The 21742-nt window shown below is 44.3% G+C and overlaps 1 protein-coding gene across 1 annotated transcript in view; it reads left to right on the forward strand.

The window, feature by feature from the left end:
* LOC147882242 (kinesin-like protein KIN-4C) overlaps nucleotides 1-21742 on the forward strand; it is a 200638-nt gene that overhangs the window by 51620 nt on the left and 127276 nt on the right. The gene's annotated exons all lie outside the window — the stretch shown is intronic.

Below are 21742 nucleotides of genomic sequence, written 5' to 3' on the forward strand. Positions count from 1 at the left end.
ACCCCTCGCTACCCCCCCCCCCCCCCGAAAAAAAAAAAAGGGGGGGGAAAAAAAAGCAGCTTCGACCTCCTGCAGTCCCTTCTTTGCCCCCATAATGAAAGGAATAGGGGGATGAGGACAGGAGACTAGGCGGGAGACCCCTCGATCCAAATCTGCATACGCGTGGAGATGGGGAAGGGGAATGGTGACAAGGCGAAAACACAAAAGCAACTCAATCTGGAGGACTTTAACAAACGCAGCAACCGGAGCGGTTTGACAGTGGACAGCACCGCGGCCCAGAAGAAAGGGGCCCACCCAAAGCCCATGCCGCTCACTACATCCTCGACTCAGGAGTGTCATTGAGGAGGCCAGATCACGGAAGGAGAGGGTATGCTGTTGCTTTGTGGATTTCCGCAAAGCCTTTGACACAGTACCTCGAGCTCGTCTTATCACATGCCTACAGACACTGGGATTTGATCAGGAGATCATCTGGGCAGTCATGGCACTGTATGAGAGAGTCTCAGGCCGAGTTCGTACAGGCGCAGGTTGGATAGATGAGATCCTGAGTACCATAGGGGTCAAACAGGGTTGTCCCTTACCACCGACCCTGTTTGGCCTCTACATCGATGAGCTTGAGACTTTCATGGGAACATTCGGAGGGACCGGTTGCTCACTTGCTGGGATCATTATCAGGATTCTTCTTTACGCAGATGACGTGGCACTCTTGTCGTCCACACCCGAGGGGCTCCAACAACACCTGGATACACTGCAGGCTTTTTGTTTATCCCATGATTTGGAGGTCAACCTTGGTAAGACCAAGGTCATGATCTTTAACACCTCTCGAGCAAACATGCAACGGAAACAGTTTACTTTTACTTTGGGTGGGTCACCAGTTGAGATCGTATCCTCATACACTTACTTGGGGGTCATCTTCTCTGGCTCGATCTTCACGGTGAGACCAGCGATGCAGGCCAGACTGAGCAGGGGATACGCCTCATTGGCTCGGCTAGAGAGACAATGCTTTCACTCCCACTTCCAGGACCCTCGGACCAAGGCTCTTCTCTTCGACTCCTTGGTTCGACCAGCCGGTATGTATGGCAGCCCTTGTTGGGGGCCTAACATGTCAGAGATAGAGTGGACACGGGTGGAGCGCTTGCAGATCCTCATGCTCTCACGGATGATCCGGGGGAAACCGTCTGTACCACATCACATCATTTAGGCCGAGTTTGGTGCCTCTTCACTCTAGCTAGATGCGGCCTTTCAGACCATCACATATCTACACCGGGTTAGATCATATGGGGACTGCACATCAGGGAGACAGAGGTTGCCATGGTCGGCTCTCGATTCCTCCATGAGGTTGGCAGCAGAGGGAGACGAGCGATGCTGGTATGCACGGACTCACAGATGGTTTGTGAGACTAGGGTTCCACATCGATAGGATACCTCCTTTTTGATACAGTTTAGATGTCTCTCCGGTACTCCCACCCACCATCCCGATTGGGCCACATACCAACCAGGTCATTCGAGAGGATCTCCTGCAGCTATACACCTTTAGGACCTGGTTGGACGAGGGAGCTTTCAGTGAAGCTGAGTTTCTACAGAGATTAATGTCTTCGCATTTCGGAGGAGGGATTCATCACACCACGGGGGTACACTGAGCTTCATATGCCTCACTCACTACGGATCTCCATCGGACAGTTTCAAGTATCATTACACCGCCTCCGCATAGAGAGCGGTAGAGCAGAGGGGATTCCTAGGGAGCATCGCTTATGCTTATTGTGCGACTGTCAGGAGGTTGAGTCGGAGGAGCATTTTATTTTCAGGTGCCCAGTGTACTATGAGATCCAAGGTCGCAACCACTGCCTCTTCACAGATTCCTTGCCTATCCAGATTAGAGATGCCTCGCGGCCTTCATTCACGAGGGAATCCGACATAGAGAGTACTTACTCAGGCGACGGGGCTTGGCCACATCATCGGACACGTCTCAGAGCAGGATCACATAGTTCTTCCCATCGAGTGACATTGATCGTCCGGTCTCTAGCCGCCGACGTGACAGAGACCTCGACCCGACGATCGCAGCACGACACACGAGACATCAAGGGGACACACAGATCACTCTGGGGGACCTGTCGTCGTCGTTTAGACCCGGGATACGTCCCATGGAAGTCACGGTGGCTCTGGTCTTGTGTCGAGCCTCGTCCAGGAGACAAAGACGCATGGCACCCCTTGACGGGCACCAGTGTCCCATCACCGGCTATGCACCAGCCAGTGGGACATGACATACGGAGGATTCAGCTCCGCTCTAGTCCTTTTCTTTTCATTGCTACATCTAGAGGTATTTGATTATGTATGATCAGACTTAGGATTCAGCACGGGTGATGATGCTCGTTTCAGTAGCTCCACCCTTACTGTGATTTGTATCAGGTTTTCTTTTAGTCTCATAGACCCATCAGTCTTCCGAAGACTCTAATAAAATTTCTTTCTTTCTTTCTTTCTCTCTCTCTCAGCCTCCCTTGAACCTAGCGCTTGCCAAATGGCTTCCCTTTTTGGTACCATGTGACCCATAAGGAACCTTACCATAAAAGCCCTCTCATGGGCTCCCCTTTGCACTTCTTTCTTGATGCCTAGGTCTAGGAATAAACCTAGACCCAAACCCTTGAAGCCCTATTTAAATGCAAGTGATGTCAAGCGCTCTGGTTTCTTGTGTCGCCATATCCATGCCGTAGCTTCCATGATTATGGTTGACATAACATTCCTTTCCCCTTAAGAATAGTTTATGTCCTCGAAAGCAAAATTGGGAAACCTCCTCTGGAGATTGCTTACCCTTTCCCATGTTCAACTCTTTAAGGTCTATCTTTCCACTTAACCAGACATTCTTGATATATTGTATATCTTATTTCTTTTTCTTGTCTATCTAAAATTCTTTCCGGTTCATGTGGTAAAGTAGTAGGCTAAATGAGTTCAACTAGAACTTCACTTCCAATGAGTTTGTCATCATCTCTTTACTTTCTTTTTAGCCTACATACATGAAAAATACTCTACATCCCTCTGGTAAGGCTAATTTGTAAGCAAGTTCTCCAACTTTCGTAAGTATTATGAATGGCCCACAATACCTAGGAGACAACTTTGGATATTTCACTGTCTTTAGGGATCCTGAAGATTTAGGCACCCTGAGATAGACCTTCTCATTCTCTTTAGCTAATTTAAGCATTTGATTCATATCCTCGAGAAAGTCTTTGGCTGCTTAAACTTTCTCTGTTTTTTGTCCCAATGCAACTGGGGCTCTAGGTTGAAATCCATACCTCATCATGAATGGACTAAAACCCGTAGCTGAATGCTTGGTACTATTATAGGCAAATTTTAATATGGGTAAGTATTATTACCAATTAATTTGCCATTTACTTACATATGCTCGAAGCATATCCTCAATGACGTGATTGATCCTTTCAGCTTGACCATCACTCTGTTGATGATCTGTAGTGTTCATATTCAAAGTCGTTTCCAACCTCATAAACACGGCTCACAAAAAATGACTCTTGAATTTCCTATTCCGGTCACTACGAATACCGGCTGGTAGTCCATACAATCTATTGATATGCTCAACAAATAGCCTAATTAATTCTAGAGTTTTGACGTCTTTGTTTATTGGGGAAAAATGAGCCATCTTTGTCAACCGATCCACAATTACCCACATAGAGTCGTGTCCCTTCTATGTCCTAGGTAACCCAACAATAAAATCCATGGAGATACTTTCCCATTTGCCAGATGGGAACTCCAAGGGATGTAGGAGTCCTACTTCTAGGTGTTCAGTCTTAGTGACTTGGAATTTTTGGCTCTTCAATATAAAAGCTTGGACCTCCTTATCTATTCCAAGCCAAATGAATTGCCTCTTCAGAAGCACATACGTCTTTTTGAATTCCCGGGTATAAAACCAGCACTCGAACTATCATAACACTCAAAAAAGAATTTGGCGCCTAATGTCATATTTCGGGACACATATCCTACCTTTGTACAGCTAGTAGCCATTTTCAATATGATATTTTTTTCACTTGATTCCTTTATCACTAAACTGTGGTGTCACCATTTCCATGTGACTCCTCATTGGTGGAACCCCCTCGATTTGTTGGATCCCTCCTCATTATTGCTTTAGAAAAGTGAGAGTCAAACTCACGTTTTCCTTTCAAGGACTCTAGGAAATCATTCTGGAATTGAGTAAAACCATTGGCATTCGGCTTAGGGAATTTGCTACGACGTTGAACTTCCCCTTCCGATATGTCGATTGGATATCAAAATCTGGAATTCTTTCAGTCCATCTAGCTTTCCTAAGGTCCGATTGATTGCAAATCCACTTAATTCTTTCTTAATAAAAAATGATCTCAAATTTGGCAACATACAATTAGTGTCTTCATTTCTTCAAAGCATAAACTATAGCATACAGTTCCTTCTCATAAGCCCAATAATTTCATTGGGCACGATCTAACTTTAAAAAGCCACTGGTTGACCCTTTTGTAAAAGTACTGCTCCAATAGCAAAACCACTGGCATCTATTTCAACCACAAATGGTTCATTGGGATCCACTATCTTTAAGACAAGAGCAGATGCTACAGCTACTTCTAACTTCTCAAAGCTTTTCTTTTGAGGTTCATTATGAAGGTACTTTTCTTCCCCTTAAGCTGATCGGTCATCCGAATATCAATTTTAGCATAATCTTGGATGAATGTCCTATAAAATCTAGATAGACCTAAGAATGTCAGCAATTCTTGTAGGTTTGTAGGATGTGGCTACTCCAATATAGCCTTTATCTCTATGGGATTCATACGAATCCCTTCTTGGGATATAATATGTCCAAGTACTTCACTTCTTTTGCAAAGAATTCACACTTGGATTCTTTTGCAAAAATAGAGTAATCTCTAAGCAATTGGAACACTTTCCTCAAATGTTCCAAATGCTTTTTCCTAGTTTTACTATAGATAAGTATATTATCTAAGAATATTACAGTAAATTTAAACGAAATATGGCCTCAAGATATTATTCATAATTGTCATAAACGTTGCTGGAGCATTGGTAAAACCAAATGGCATCAGATGGTGTCCTGGAGACTATCCCGCACTGCCTATGGAGCTGTTGTAGCACAGCGAGGATCTGGATGAGAGCCCTCAGAATCATGACACGCATGTAGAGTCTACATAGAGACTACACCTGGGGGATGGTGGCTTGGTTGACAGAGGGAGGACACACGTTTCAGATTGATGAGATCTCCCCAGCCTACCGGATTCATGGTCAGAGCATTTAGAGGATTGCACTCCATGAGGCAGTCCCCCCTGACACCCTAGCTCCTCCTCCTTCTAGGGAGGACAGTATTTGGGAGGTGGTAGCCAGCATCACGACTTGGAACATTTGGGTGGCTCGGTGCAGTCTTGTGATGGGAGAGCACCTGGTTCCACCCTCGGCTACCTTGGTTGCTATCTGGCAGGATATTATTTACACTCTACAGTCCACCTGGGAGCGTGGGACTCCAGGCTCCATGGCGACTATTGAGAGGTGTGCTCGTTTCTACAAGGCTTGGCCTGCAGGTCTTTTCTACATCTTCACTCCGCGAGGGATTCACTGGCTGTATAGTCCCCCCACTTGGTTGTTAGCCCCAGTTCTAGAGATCCCCTAGGCAGTGAGCTGGGCTTCTCTGGAACATGCCGGTTTTGCTTTCAGCCTTTTCTGGTTTTTTTCATACTCAGCACCTTCGGGGCTGTTGTCTTGTATGAAATCTTTCAAGCATTAATAGAAGGTTCCTTTCTTTGGAAAAAAAAAAAAACCAAATGGCATTACTCCAACTGATAATGCTTGTACCTAGTGCGAAATGATGTCTTAGGGAGATCCTCTTCTCTAATTCGAACTTGGTGATATCATGATCTTAGGTCAAAATTAGTAAAATAATTTGCCCCTTGCAATTGATCAAAGAGCTCATCAATGTGAGGCATAGGATACTTATTTTTTAGGAAGGCTCAATAATCTATGCTTAAACGCATAGTACCATCTTTTTTCTTTACCAATAAAACTAGTGAAGACCCAGGTGAGCTACTTGGTTGAATTTGGCCCTTCCTAAGATATTCAGTTAATTGTCCTTCGACCTCACATTCTTCCGTTTGACTAAGTCTATATGAAGGTTTATACACAAAGGTACATCTAGTAAGTATGTCTATCTTATGATCTACTTCTCTCTCGAGGGGCAAACCATCAGGTAAATCAGACGGAAAAACATCTTGAAATTCAACCATTAAATCATTGAAAGAAGATTTATACTTTTTAACAACATCAAGAGAAAATATACTCTTTTTAGATGTAGCATAAATAAAATCACTAATAAAAGTAAGTTCACAGAGATATACCTTGCTTTCTTGTTGGTGTAGAAGTCATTCCACTTCCATTGAACAAATAAAAAGAGAGTTGGGTACATCATGTTCTCTCTGAATTTGAAAGACTCTACCATATGATGGAGTTATTTAAATAATTCCACTGAAAGCCATGCACAAAACTAGACCAAGAACAACATTTGTTCTGTCGTGATGCATGATTTGGAAATCCAAGACATCATGATATCCTTGACTATGCACCTCTACGTCATGAATCATGGTGTCCCAAACCTTTTTATCACTCCCCTTTGCTAGAGAGACCACATATTTATGGACACTTGGATTCTCCGTCTTCAATTTCTTCACTAATGAATAGTGTAAGAAATCATGTGTTGTACTATCATCGACCATAGCTCTTACTTTTTCCCCCTTTAATTTTTCACGCATCCTTATTAAATCACGAGGACCAAAAGTGGGCTGCCACATTGCCAATGACATCCAACACATTTGGGTGCTATTCTCATGATAAACCTCTAGCTCGGTGTACTCTTCAATCCCTTTAAGTGATAATACTTGCACTGCGTATACTTGTCTTTGTAGAGGTTTAAGCTCCCATCTGTTTGTTTCTAGGGCAGTTCCAAGCAGCATGATCTTTGCCCAAACATTTAAAGAAAAGATTTTCCTGCTTGGCCTTCTCATAATCCTCTTTTTTTAGAAGAGGATATTACGGTGCCTGAGAAACCTCCTTCTTGAAGTGCCCCTTTCTTTTTTGATTGGGAAACTTATTGAACCTAGGAACAAAATCAGTTTGTTTTGAAGTTTCAACTCTAGATTTTCCCATAGTGTCGTCATATATCTGGGCATACTTTATGGCTTCCTCAAAGGTCTTGGGATAAATTCTTCTCACCTCGACCTGGTAGGTGTCTTTTAGACCCTTGACAAAACGCCTTACCTTTTGGAGCTCATCGATCCGCTTTAACTTAAGGACTGCCTGTGTACAATTTGCTATGTATTGGACTAAATTAATTTTTTCCATACTACAATTATCCCATGCTTCCCATGTCCTTTCTAGCTCATTCTCAGGTAAGAATTCTTTTAAGAAATCTTACTTAAACTCAGCCGGATACTTTGGGATCCAACCAGTTTCCCTGAGGCTCATCCTTTATTTATTTTTTGTTTCCAAGGGAAAGGCTCGCTTCCACGACTTGATTTTCAAGAGGAGTATTGTTGAGTTGGTGGAAGCCTTGCCACTTTTGTAAGAATGTATTTATGGCATCCTTGTTTCTTTCTGTTTCTTCACCCATTACACATTGGTTGTTTTAAGTTCTTAATAATATTCAAGGTTTCTTTTAGGTGAGAAGTAGTCGTATCAATTTGACTTGGAGTCGTCGATGATTTTATTACATGAGTTACCGATCGAGAATCAGGTAACTTGAAAAGGACTTCGGTTAGAGTCTTTAGCGAGTGATTAATTGACTCTTGCTGTGTTTTTATATTTTGTGTTTGGTTTTCTAGTTTTGTGAATTCCAAATACGGAATTTCGTAATCACCATAATTCACGTCTTCCAAATCCATAGCATCCTCATGAGTTTCCTCCTGTATTTTCTCTTCAACTATAGCCTTCCCTTTCCTCGCTCTTTCGTCACTTTCTGTAATTATTCTCTCTCTCTCTCTGGACTCGTCGTTTTTAAATGAGAGTTTTCTAGGAATTACAAAGAGAAATGCTTTATAACAGAGAGAGAAATGTGATGCCCACTAGCCTGTCATTTGTTTGAGGCATTGGATTTGTCTTCAAAGACATCACACTTTTTGCCTCACGAGTGATCTTTACTTTATGTAGGCTTGGATCTCCTTGACTCGATCTTTTTAGCGAGGCTAGTGATTTAGGGACATTGGGGTAGGAATCTTAGAAAGAAAAAGACGGGTAAAAAGGGCTGATGATGTGGCTTTCCCCAAAGGTTTTAAACCTTGTATGACGTGGCTTTTGTGCTTTGTTTGAATCAAATCTTCTCTTTCTTGTGCAGGTCACGTTAGACACTCTTCATATCTCTTTCTTTGCCTTTGTTCTTCAGTGTGCAGGTTGCATTACTCTAAGTCTTCTTGTATTGATTGAATCGCGTTCCCACAAGCTCGTTTCTTCCTCAAGCTCCCTAGCGTAATCCTTTACTACGTTTCAATTTACAAGGTGACTTTTTGTCTAGTACTTGATCCAGACATCAATCTACACGACGCCTTACTCTTGTTCAGGTGTGATTAGAAAGAAAGAGTCCATGGCTGCAAGTCTGCGCTTTCTCTTTTGTCCTCTGTGAAGAAACATGTGGAGTGGGAGAGCACCACTCTAGCTCTAGGAACAGAAAGGAAAAATGGAAAGCATAATGGAAAATGGAAAGTACAAGTGCAAGGCAAGAATAACCAAAATACTCACATGTATTGATAAAGCTTGATGTTGAATCATATGAAAAGACTCAAGAAAAGTACAACACTATATAGTATGTCACTAGACTCCAGAAAGTCACACTGCATATGGGATAACTCCCAATATGACACGTGGCATGTCTAGGACTCACTAGACAATAAACACTCTCTAGGACTCAATAGCACACACTAAAAACACCACCTAGAGACCTAGAACACTCACTTTGACTTCATGTTCTAACACCCCTCCATGAAGGCAAGGTGAGAGAGTATTGGAATGGAACCAAGAACAGAACATGACAATGACGGACTACTAATCGCCAAGTCAGAACTAGACATGGTTCGCACACACAATGCAAGTACGCAATCGGAAGATACCCACGGTGTTGGTTGTATGGCATGGTTCACCTCTATCAGAAGCTACCTGGGAATCCGTATACCAGTTACGGAGAGTGTTCCTAGACTTTATCACCGAGGACGCTGATGCCTGAAGAGGGAAGGAATGTTACGCTCAAGTTGAGCTAACATGACCTCGGAAGGGTTAGTCGACATTTTCCTTTAAAGGATCAATGTTTGTATTATATTTGTTTGGGCTTCATGTAAATGATAAAAAAGGAATCAAGGTCAAGGTCCTTGGTGAGGGTAACATGGCACTAGACTAGGTGGATCTAAGGCTAAGGGGCCTAAATGCATGAAATGTGCCAAGGGGCAAATGGTTTCAATGATATCCCAAGAGAGGGGTAAATGATGCATTTAGGAGGGACCCTAGAATGAAGACATGTGGCATACTAGATCCATCTAAGGAATTTTGGGGCTTGGTGGAATTTGTAAGTAGGAGCCTTCACGTAGCGAAAGATATAGAGAGCTTACTACCACCGAGGTTGGTTGGGAGGATAATCCTTGTGCCTATGCCCGTGATTGAGTAAAGGTTTAGGCGTGGACAGAATTTCACGTATCAAGTACCTAGTGTACCTAAAGCACCATGGTTGCACAAAGTCATCCATAAGCATTACAGCAACCTATGGGAATACAAAAAAATGTAACAATGTCATTTTACAAGCCCCCTTGATATGGTTTGCAGATCTCTCATCCACAAGCCTTCTCAAAGGTGTACATATATATCAGTGGAAAGGGATTTGGTCACGAGGTCCACCATGTTGTCCTCAGATTGACAATAGATGAGATCAATGAAGCTATCCTCAATACAACCCCAAATGTAGTGATGATTTTTTAATGTGCTTCATACCAGCTTGAAACAGAGGATTGTTTGCAATGATGATGCAACCTAACAATCACAGTAATCGGGAATGGCTACACTATCTGTAAATGATCCGGATCATGCATTAACTTCCTGAACCACATACAGCTCATAGTGGCTGCATTTGCTGCCTAATATTCTGTTTCATTAGATGAAAAAGAGACTCGGGCTTACTTCTACTAAGCCATGAAATGCAAGCGGAACCCAATGAGAGAATAGCTAGAAGTGGATCATCTATCATCAATGTCCGATGTACCAATCAAAGTCAATGTACCCATGAAGGTCAATGCCACATGGATATAGTAGTCAACTCCCTTAGCTATGAGCCCCCAAACAGGAGGATTGTTGGAGTGTCAAGAAGGGGACAGAAAACCACAAGAGTGTATTCCATAAGAGAGACTCAAATGGAATGCTCCACTTGATAGTTACAAATGAAAGTACAACTTTTGAAAGCAATATCACGAATTTGGATGTTTTTTATGCAGAGGAGGGCCTTACAGAGACAGTGTACAGATTTGGGTTTCTCATATGCAGGGTAGGATGCCTTCTTCTTCACATGTTGCAGCAGCCCTCTTCGGTATCAGATTTTTTTCACTCTATTGCTAGTACCAGGAGACGTGAGATTTTTAAATGGGAGATCGGCCTTCAACAGCAGTTGGTAGCCCTATAGAGGAAAGAGTAGAAGCGGCCTATAAATGCTTTGGTATAAGGGCTCATCAACAAGCTCTTTTGGAGTAGAGAAGTGGGTATGTCTTTCATGCATGAGAGTCATTTTGGACTTAGATGGGAGGTAGAGTAAGTAAACGCTTTGAGACAAGGTAGAGAAAGTGTTTCTGAGCTACTTCATTCTAATGGGGTTTTACACTTTGATCCGTATGCCATCTTTGGTATTGTTTCTGGTTTCTCTGTCTCCCTTCTTTCTGCAGAATCGGACACACTTGCTAGAGATGATGCCAGACACAGTATTCCAAAATTGGTGACATTAGATATGAGAGTGTTACTTCATGTACCTTTTACCAAGCTGGAAATTAGGATTGCGCTCTTTTCCCATCACAAGGCAAGTGTCTTGGCTCAGATGGGTTGACCACCTCCTTCTTCATCTTTTTTTGGGACATGATTAGGGACCATGTCACTTCAGCACTACAGGGCATTTGGGACACTAGTGCTATGCCTAATTCACTTATAGATGGTATGATTCTGAAGAGACGTGGAGGTAGGAGAATGCCAAGCAAACTAGGAACGGAATGGAAATATGGAAAGCATAATGGAAAGGCAAAATGAAAAGCAAATGAAAGAACAAGTGCTAGGGAATGATAACCAAAATACTCACATGATATAAAGCTTGATGTTGACTGATGTGAATGACTCAAGACAAGTACAACACTATATAGTGTGACACTAGACTCTAGAAAGCCATAGTGTATATGGGATAACTCCCAATATGACACGTGGCATGTCTAGGACTCACTAGACTCTCAAACACCCCGTAGATACCTAGTACACTTATTTTTGACTTACTTTGGCTTCATATTCCAACACCCCCCATGAAGGCAAGGTGAGAGAATAGAGGAAAGAAGCCACACCCATGACAACATCCAACTATCAGCCTATGCAATCTTAGAGGCAAGTGTGCATGGCTTAGAGGCTAGTGAGCATGGTACAACAGACTCAGAGGCTCATCTTAGCATGGCTCAGAGGCCCAACATGCATGGATGCAAAAGACTAAGAGCATGGCTCAGAGGCTGGAGAGCATGGCACAACAGGCTCAGAGGCTCTACCAAGCATGGCTTAGAGGCTCAACAATGGAGAACTCATCAATGGAAGGACTCCTTCCAATACATCTCCCCATGGCTTCATAACATGAAGTGGTAGGAAGCCACACACACATAAACATGAAAACTAATACAACTTTTTAGGAGGACTATCCAAGGCAGAGAACCTTTATTGACTCAGTGAAAACCAAACACTCAATACATATCATTTTAGGGGGACTATAGCTAGGGCAGAGGACCCAAAATAACATCAAGCATGTAGTAATAAAAAATAGATCTCTTATGATAAGAGATGTCCTCCAAGTAGCCAATGCACATGTGTGCACATCCCTGTGAGACGATGACGATGTCAATGAAGTGCTAGGCAAGATTGCCCCAAAAGATGTGTCGGTGAAGTCCATGGGGTAGCTAAATGGAGCACTCACATAGTGACTCTCAAAATGGCTAAGGGAGAGTCACTGATGTCGAAGTAGAGGCCGGAGGTGTCACGAGCACTCGGAGAGTCGGTCAAAAGTGGAGCTTGGGCACCAAGGAATCTGACTTGTAATCGGAGAAGTCGGGAAGTGTTTGGAGCTCACATAATGCTCCCACAGCTCTTAGGAACCTTCAGAGCACAAAAGCCCCAATTTTTATCCCAAAATAAGACAGAAATGCTGTGTAGACTGAAGCAGCAGTCGTTGGTGGGAATCCCGAGCGCAGGAGCAACAACTTGGCAACAATCCGGAGGGCAGTGAGCAGAAGATCCAAGGCAGACGTAGGCTGGTACAGACAGATGTACGGCAGGGCAGTCCAAGGCAGACGTAGGCTGGTACAGACAGATGTACGGCAGATTGTACGGCCAATCGTAGGGCGGATCGTATGGGCAGATTGTTGGCAGTACGTGCAGATGTAGCGGATTGTACGGGCTGTTGTACAGTCGATGGAGTGCAGAAGAGGCTGGAATAGAGAACAAAAAATCGCGGCTCAGTTGGCTAAGCAATGGCGGGCAAAGCACGGGATATGTGGCAGCTCCAAGTCGTGGTAGAATCTCAGCACCATGTCGTAGATGGGTAGCTTCACGTTGGTGAGGCTTGGGTAGGAGGAGAAGAGCTCAAGGTGGAGAGGCAAAGGAAGAAGAGGGAGTGCTCAAGGAAGGAGAGGAGGAGAGTGGAACTAGAGTGGAAGGAGCTAGCCTCTCCATAGATCTGAGATGGGCTTCAAGGCCTCCTCATTCTTTGAGGAAAGCTAGCTCTGATACCATATGAAGAGACATGGAGGTAGGAGAATGCCAAGCAAACTAGGAACGGAATGGAAATATGGAAAGCATAATGGAAAGGCAAAATGAAAAGCAAATGAAAGAACAAGTGCTAGGCGATGATAACCAAAATACTCACATGATATAAAGCTTGATGTTGACTGATGTGAATGACTCAAGAATCTAGAAAGCCATAGTGTATATGGGATAACTCCCAATATGACACGTGGCATGTCTAGGACTCACTATACTCTAAAACACCCCCTAGACACCTAGTACACTCATTTTTGACTCACTTTGGCTTCTATTCCAACAGATTCATCTTATTCCAAAGGGGGGATGCAGAAATTTGGTTGCCCAATGGAGGCCAATTGCTCTTGTGGGCATTTGATAAGATTCTGGCAAAAGTTATCAGTTTGCGACTATACGCTATACGCAAGCGGCTTTTATGCATGGCCAAAGCAATTCCAAAAGTAATTCACAGAGTGCAGATGCTTCCAAGACTAGATCTAGGAAGCAGTCATAGGCTTCTTCCCCCCACTAATGATGATTGTTAGCTAGAACATCTTCAGTCTTGGTGATGTTCCTCATCACTACTGAGGACGACTAGTATGCAATCAATTGCATCCCATGGTCTCAAGGGCCCCATAGATATCCTTTTTATCAAGGAGCACAAAGTGGACTTTAGGGATTGCAAAAATTCAGGTAAGCCACTTTAGCATTTACTTTAGGTCTACTGCACTTGGCATTAGGGGAGGGACTTGCATTTAAGTTTCAGCTACCATTCTCCCTCTTATGGTTGGCCATGGTATCATTATTCTATCTAGGGCTCCATGGTGATAGATAAGAATGACTTCTTCAATCTCTATGCTTGCAATAGTAGAGCAGAAATAATTCTATTGTGGAAGGAATTGTTGATTCTTGGATAATTGGAGGTAACTTCAACATGGTGGAGTTGCCTATAGACAAAAGAGTAGAAAGGAAGGTGGTATTCAGTCTCTTGAGAGAGCATCCTAGGATGCTCTAGTTTTTCAATCTAGAGGCAGAGATTACATGAGTGATGATGCTTTTCACACTTTGTTACAGTCTCTTCTTCGTCAAATAGGGATGCTTGAGGCTTATCCATGCACAGATTGATAGGATTTTATGTGGATGATTGGACCTTAGATAGAGGTGGTACTATTTGCATTGCCCTACGTCTAATACTATTTCTATTTTTGAGTCTCTACTCATGCTCAATCTGTCAGTATTAGTTTTTCAAAGAAATTAGAGTTTCCAAAGATTTTGGCTGATGGTTACTAGATATTTGTTCCATTTTGTGACAATTTCTTCTTGAAACATAGGGTTTCATTAGAGGCATCAAGGTCAGTGAATACATCATTGCATTAAGAGAGCTTGTCCTTAGTCTTCATTATCATATACGTTGATGATCTGATCGTGCTCATATTGGACTAAGGGTGTACTAACCCTTATTAATGGGAAAATTTTAATGGAATGATTATCTTTATCTTAATCCTTGTTTCTTAAGGCATTATACAACACTTAATGGTCATGGTGCATTAAGATTTATGTTTTTAAAAAAATACATTAACATTGATTAAAATTTCATTAAATATACCAATAAAATGTCTCTAGGATTTGTATGTGTAGGAGGGGGATGCCAAAAAATCTCACAAACTTTATTGACTTCTCTAAATAGCTCCGAGAAAAAGCTCGCTAAAAAATCACACCCCCTGGGAGCAGTGCCTTTATTCATAATGTGATCTAAATTAATACTATAATCAATGGTTTTTAGGCAAAGGAGATCTTTCAGTGATAGTTATGCAAATAGGGATTCCTACTTACACGATAGCTTGTGTTCTCCTCTTGCTTTGGTATCAGATCTCTTTGATGTTAGTGATTTTTATCACTCTATTGCAACGACCACGAGACATTATATCTTTAGATAGGAGGTTGCCATTTGTCAGCAGGTTGCATCTATGCAAAGGGAAGAACAAAAAAGATCCTCACTGCAGATCCTAACACTACTGCTAGAGGCAATGCCAAATTGAGGGTTTGGCATACAATCCCATTGTTGGTGAAACAGGATATTAGGATCTCTTTTTATACATCTTTTAGCAACTTGGAATTCAAGACTTGCTTTGGTTGCCGTTCGTAAGTGTGAGTGCTCAAGTTCACATGGTTTGACCCCTTCTTTCTTCATTTCCTTTAGGAGAATATTGGTGATTATATCACTTCAGCTTTGCACTCCACTTGATACTCTAGTGTTATATCTTCCTTTTTTTTTTTCCCAAGAAAGAGGCTTCTATTAAGTAAGAGAAAAACCCCATGAGAGCAAGCTCAAAGCGGAATACATCATAAAATCAATCATGAGGTTAAATAAACCCCCCTCAAAGTGAGGTGGAAAACAACCAAGGCCGAGGTTGAAAGTGCCACCTCAACCCTGTAGGAGTCTCAGAGAAGAAAGGAGAATCCTTCCATTCTTCGAAGAAAGAAGTCCTCCTAGCTGAGGTTGCACGGGAGTCTCCCTGCATACTTGTCCATACGGCCGTCAAGGTATGTATGGTGTCTGTCTAGATACTACCCAATGCGTGCGAGGGATGAACCTGAGTTCCCTCCAATGCCTCTGTGCATTTGGCTCTCCAGATATGCCAGGATGCTATGCTCACTAGAATCTCCCATGAGGTATCCACAGAGGCATGTACAGCTGCAAAAGGAAGGTGTGGTATTATATCCAAAGAACAGGACTCAACCTGATGACGTCGAATCAAAATGGCACAAGAGGAGTCAAGTCTCTTATAGAATACGTGAGGCCCTGTAAGAGAAAGCCAAGCCACTGGGCCCCATGTCATAAAGAATGGGGAGTGGGCAAAGTGACTGAAAATCCTGGCTACCCCCATCCAAATCATCCTCACCCTCGCCTCTACCCTTACCCCCTCCTCTACCTCTTCCCCGCTCCCCTCTCCCCCGCCTTTACCCTTCCCTCCGCCTCCTCCCTCCCCCTACCCTTCTTCCGCCTCTACCCCTTCCCCTCGCCTCTACACCCCTCCCCTCTACCCGCTCTCTACCCCCGCCGCTACCCCCCGTCTCTACTTCCCTCTCCTCTAGCTTCTTCTTACCTCTCCCGCTCAGCTGCCTCCTCCCCTCTCAGCCCGCTTCCCCTTCCTCGCTCCCCCTCTCACTGTACCCTGCTCCCTCCCCCCGCTTCTACGTCAGCCCTCCTACCCCGCTCCCTACCCCCGCCTTTTTTTCCTTCTTCCTGTCTCCCTCCTCTTCCTTCTCCCACAGCGTTTTTTGGAGCGGAAGCAGCCCCAAAAATGTCAGAGTCGGCCTTCTCACTTCGATTGGCGATGGATATTCCATTAGCCAATCCTACTCCATCTCCACCGGCCGCGAAAACTATTACTTTTAAGACAAGTTGCAACAGCTCAAGAAGGACATAGAGATTGAATGCTCTACCACGTTGCTAGCATACATCTTCGGGTCTCATCCTTCCAGATCCCAAGCCAAAGATTGGATGCTTGCGGCTCTCCCCCCAAACCTCACTCCACGATTGTTAGATGTTCGTCTTCTGGGACGAGGTTTTTTTAGGTTGTTTTTGACACTCTAGAGGCTGCGAGCACTGTGCTTAAAGCTGAGTTTTTACACCTGGGACACAGGAAGGTCTTCTTTGACGCCTTTGATATTAGTTTTGACCGAGTGGAGGCAGATAAGGAAATCTTTTCACTTTTCATCAAATTTCCTAGGCTTCCCCAGGTTTACCATCGACTTCTTTCTGTTATTGGGGAGCATTTTGGTGCGGTTGCTGAGATCCCACCCCTCCTTGGGTTGCCATTGACTGCAGCAGATGCAATCAAGGTTGATGGGGTACCTAGAGTTAGGGTCCTCTGTAAGGATCCTAACCTCACGATGGACCATGTTATGATCCAGCGCTCGGATGGTTTCTTTTTTCGCCAGAGAGTAGAGATTATAGGCAGGCAGGACCAGTGCAGGATATGTAGGACCATTGGACACTTTGCCAGGGATTGCCCCAAAAAGAAGAAAAGGCCCAAGAAGCCCTCTGGTACAGCTACCGCCCCACGGCCTCGACAGGGGGTGGTATAGGTCCAACACCTGTTCCTCGGCCTCGACAGGGGGGTGGTATAGGTCTAGTACCTGCTTCTTGACCTCCGCATGGCGGTCCTCCTCAGGATGGTGGTGGTACATGTCCAGTACCTGCTCCTCGGCCTCGACGGGGGTGGTAGCTGCTCCTCGACCTCCACATGGCGGTCCTTCTTAGGATGGTGGTTTAGCTCCTACTCGCCAGAGTGCTCCTTTGATACCACCACCTTCTACCTCAGTTGCCTCACAACCTTCTACCTCAGGGGCACCCGACGCATTCCAGTGGGTTTCGGTTCGTGTGCAGATCCCTCCTTCGGTTCACTAGGGTATACTAGTGGACTCTGCTTTACCTCGGGATGTCCCTCCAGTCTCACCTCGCATAGTCCAAGACGTTGAAGCTCTGATCTCCTCCCCGGTTGTAGTTTCTCCCCTAGAACCAGCGGTTCTAGACACTCTCCTTGGGGCAGTAGAGGTCTCCGCGGTTGGGCAGACACAGGATCGAGAGTAGTCCTCACTTCCTCCCTTGGATAGGGGGAGGGGATGGTTTACACTATTGATCCTCTTCCCTGAGAAGGGATCCTTCGCACTCCGGTGTCTGGCTTGCTTCACAAGAACTCATTTTCAGCCATGGCAGATGCTTCAGATTTCCCAGAGGAGGAGTTTATGCCCTCTACTTTTGGTGAGCCAGTGATTGGGTTTCCTATTGACAGGGCTTCTTCTTCAGGTGGCAGGGTTCTTTCCCCTGTTGATTTTTCGCCACTTGGTTCCATTCCTCGCTCCTTGAGCAGGAGGTCTTCCTCTGTTGAGGGGTTTGTTTCCGCCACTAGGTCAGGTAAGGTGTTCCACTCTACATCCTCTCATTGATGAGGATTATTAGTTGGAACATACAGGGCCTAGGTGGCGTCCCACATCGCCGCCGTAGACAGTTGATCCGGGATCAGCTTCATCCAGGTGTTACTGGGGGTTCCATTGATATCTTATTTATTGAGGAGCACAAACTGGATTCTAGAGATTGTGCCAAGTCAGGCAAGTTGCTTTTTGGCCATACTTTTTGGTCGCCTGCCTTGGGCACCAGGGGGGGCACTTCTATTTCAGTTTCGCAATCAGTTCTCCCCTTAGTTATTGGACATGGAGTCATTATTCCCTCTAGAGCTCATTGGATTATTCTCTTGATTGGAGGGCGTAAGGTTGGTTTCCTTAACCCGTATGCCTCCAACATTAGAGGGGAACGTGCCATTATGTGAAAGGATTTGCTCTCCTAGGCCCCCATTGCGGATTTATGGGTGATTGGAGGTGACTTTAACATGACTGAGTTACCATCAGACAAAAAAGTGGGTAGAGAAAGGGGACTTCACTCTTTGGAGAGAGCAGCTTGGGATGCCTTCCTTTTTCACTACTGTGGCAGAGATACTTGGTTGGACGATGCCTTTCTTATTCAGCCACAGTCCCTCCTATTCTCTTGGTCGACGAACAGGAGGCATCAGATGCCTATTCATGCATGCGTTGTCAGATTCTATGTAGATGATTGGGCACTAGACAGAGGTGGATCGGTATGCATTGCTGCTATGGTTTCAACTTCATATCACTTTCCTGTCATGTTGGCTATCTCAGAGCCTCACCTGAGAGGCCGGTCTGCTAGCATCAGGATTCCAGATGCCTTGTACACAGAGGAGGACCTTACAGAGGCAGCCCTGCAGGTATGGGTTTCTCATGTCCAGGGTGGGCAGCCATCTCCATGACATGTAGCTGCTGCCCTTTCTGGTATTAGCGACTTCTACCTCTGAGTTCCTTCTACTAGGAGATGATATATTCTCAGACATGAGATTGGTGTTCGCCAGCAGTTGGCAGCTTTGCAGAGGGAGGAGCAGAAACAGACTTCAGATGCTTGGATTCAGGAGCGCCTTGCTGCAGTCAGCAAGGGCTTATCAACATATATTGCTTGATCAGAGAGTAGAGTATGCCTTTCATGCACGGGAGTCCTTCTGGATTTAGATGGGTGGCAAAGTGAATAAACACATTTTCTTTACTCTTGGCCCTAGACATAGTAGAGAGAGTGTATCCCAGCTTATTGACTCACATGGGGTTTTACAGATCAATCCAAATGATGTCTTGCGCATAGGTTCAGATTTTTATGTCGCCCTTCTTACTGTTGATCTTGAGACACGGGATAGAGAGGATGCTAGAGAGGTTATTTGGCAGAGCATCCCTTTGTTGGTGAAACCGGATATGCAAGTTTTGCTTGATGCACCTTTCACCAATACAGAGTTCAGGACTGCACTTTCAGCCTTTCACAAGGGCAAGTGCCCAGGTTCGGATGGCCTTACCCCTTCTTTTTTCATTGCATTTTGGGATATGATTGGAGACTATATTACTTCAGCCTTGCAGGGCATTTGGGACTCTGGCGAGATGCCCGGGTTGCTCACAGAGGGTCTCATCCACCTTATCCCAAAAGGAGGTTGCAGAAATCTAGTGTCCCAGTGGAGGCCTATCACACTTCTGGGGACTTGTTACAAGATTTTGGCCAAGGCAATCAGATTCCAATTGCAGCTCCTTCTCCCAGATCTTATTCATGACACTCAGACGGGATTTGTGCATGGCAGAAGCATTTTTGATAACATTTTCTCTTTCTGGGAAGCTTCAGAGTGGGCAATGCAGCGCGGCCAGAATCTAGCCATTCTACTTTTGGATTTTGAGAAAGCTTATGACAGAGTAGATTGGGGCTTTTTGGAGGGCACCCTTCTATGTTTCGGTTTTACTGATGCTTGGATCAGAGGTGTTTCCTCTTTGTACAGATAAGCCCACAGCCAGGTACTTATTGGTGGGGTAAGGCGTGAGAGATTTCAGATTTCAAGATCAGTCCGTCAGGGATGCCCCCTTGCTCCTTTTCTTTTTTTGTTCGTGGTCGAAGCTATGAGTATCTATGTTAGATCTCAAGCTGACATCTTTAGGATAAGACTGACCATCAGAAGGGAAGAGGAGCTACTTGACAGTGAGTTGGTAGATGACACAACAGTTTACTTGGATGCCACTCGACAGAGGCTCACTTCTTTCAAGACAGCATTGGCCGAGATTAGAGAAACTCAAAAGGTAGACGAGTTCGTCGAGAGCTTATGGCCTAAGGCTCATATGTTAAAACCCGGGGAAAAGGATGACCTGGCATCCAGAAAAGGCCAAACTTATGCAAGATATGCCATAAGGGATGGAATGCTGAAAAGAAATGGCAAGGTAGTAGTACCTAATCAGAATGATCTCAGGCAGAGAGTCATTCGACAATGCCATGATAGTCCATGTGTGGGACATCCAGGAGTCGAGAAGACATGATCTCGTGAAGCGAGATTTCTTTTGGCCAAAGATGAAAAAGCATATTCATGAATATGTGACACGTTGTTTTTCGTGTCAGGTAAGTAAGGCAGAGCGGGTGAAGCCACCTGGACTTTTATAGCCCTTGGAGATACCACTAAGTAAGTGGGAGAGCATTTCCATGGACTTTATTGTAGGGCTACCTATGACACAAGATGGATATGATTCTATCCTTGTGGTGGTTGATCGTCTTACCAAGATGGCTCACTTCATTCAAACTAGAGAATTTGTTAGTGCCCCGCAAGTGCCGGATTTGTTCATTAGACATATATTTCGTCTGCATGGATTACCCAAATCCATAGTGTCAGACAGAGATGTCAAATTTACCGGTCATTTTTGGACTGCGGTATTTGAGACACTAAGGACTGAGTTGGGAATGAGTAGTGGGGATCATCCAGAAACGGATGGTTAGACGGAAAGAATCAACCAAATTTTAGAGGATATGCTTAGAGCATATGTGTCATTGAGGCAACATACATGGGACAAGTGGTTGCCATTGTTAGAGTTTGCCCACAATGATAGAAAACATTCCTCTACGGGGTTCAGTCCGTTTGAACTGAATTATGGTTATAGACCAGCGAATCCAATTATAGTTGGAATATCTCAAAAAGTGCCTAGTGTCGCGAACTTTGTGGTTCAGATGCGGGAGATGCTAGCACTTGCGAGAGCTAACATTCGCCAAGCTATGGATAGAGCTAAGGCATATTCGGATGAAAACGGATCCGCTAGAGAATTTAAGGAAGGAGAAAAAGTTTTTCTCAGAGTTCTTTCGCACTCTAAGTCTTTGACTGCAGGAGAATGTGCTAAGTTATCACATTGATATTGTGGGCCATGGTTAATTCTAAAAAGAATAGGCAAGGTAGCCTATAAATTAGAATTACCACAAGGGTGTAAGATGCACCCAGTGTTTCATGTTTCTCGTTTAAAGAATTTTTTGCATACAGGTGAATCACTAATCGAAGGTGTTGTTTTATTTCAGGAGATAGAGGATAATGCAAGACGCAAACCAACAGGAATCCTGGACCGAGGAACAAGGCAAGTGTGCAATCGGAAGATACCCTCGGTGTCGGTTGCATGGCATGGTCTACCTCTATCAGAAGCTACCTGGGAATCGACTAGGTGGTTCTAAGTGCTCAAGCCTAGGTGCACCTAAATGTGTAAGAATGCCAAGGGGCAAATGTTTCAATTGTGCCCCAAGAGAGGGGTAAATGGTGTACCAAGCTAAAGGTCGAAAATGATGACATGTGGCAGGGGGGAACCATCTAGGGAATTGTGGG

The sequence above is a fragment of the Dipteris shenzhenensis genome, chromosome 30 (genome assembly GCF_047967505.1).
Source record: "Dipteris shenzhenensis isolate YYH24624 ecotype China chromosome 30, Dip_SZ_1.0, whole genome shotgun sequence".
Classification (NCBI taxonomy): domain Eukaryota; kingdom Viridiplantae; phylum Streptophyta; class Polypodiopsida; order Gleicheniales; family Dipteridaceae; genus Dipteris; species Dipteris shenzhenensis.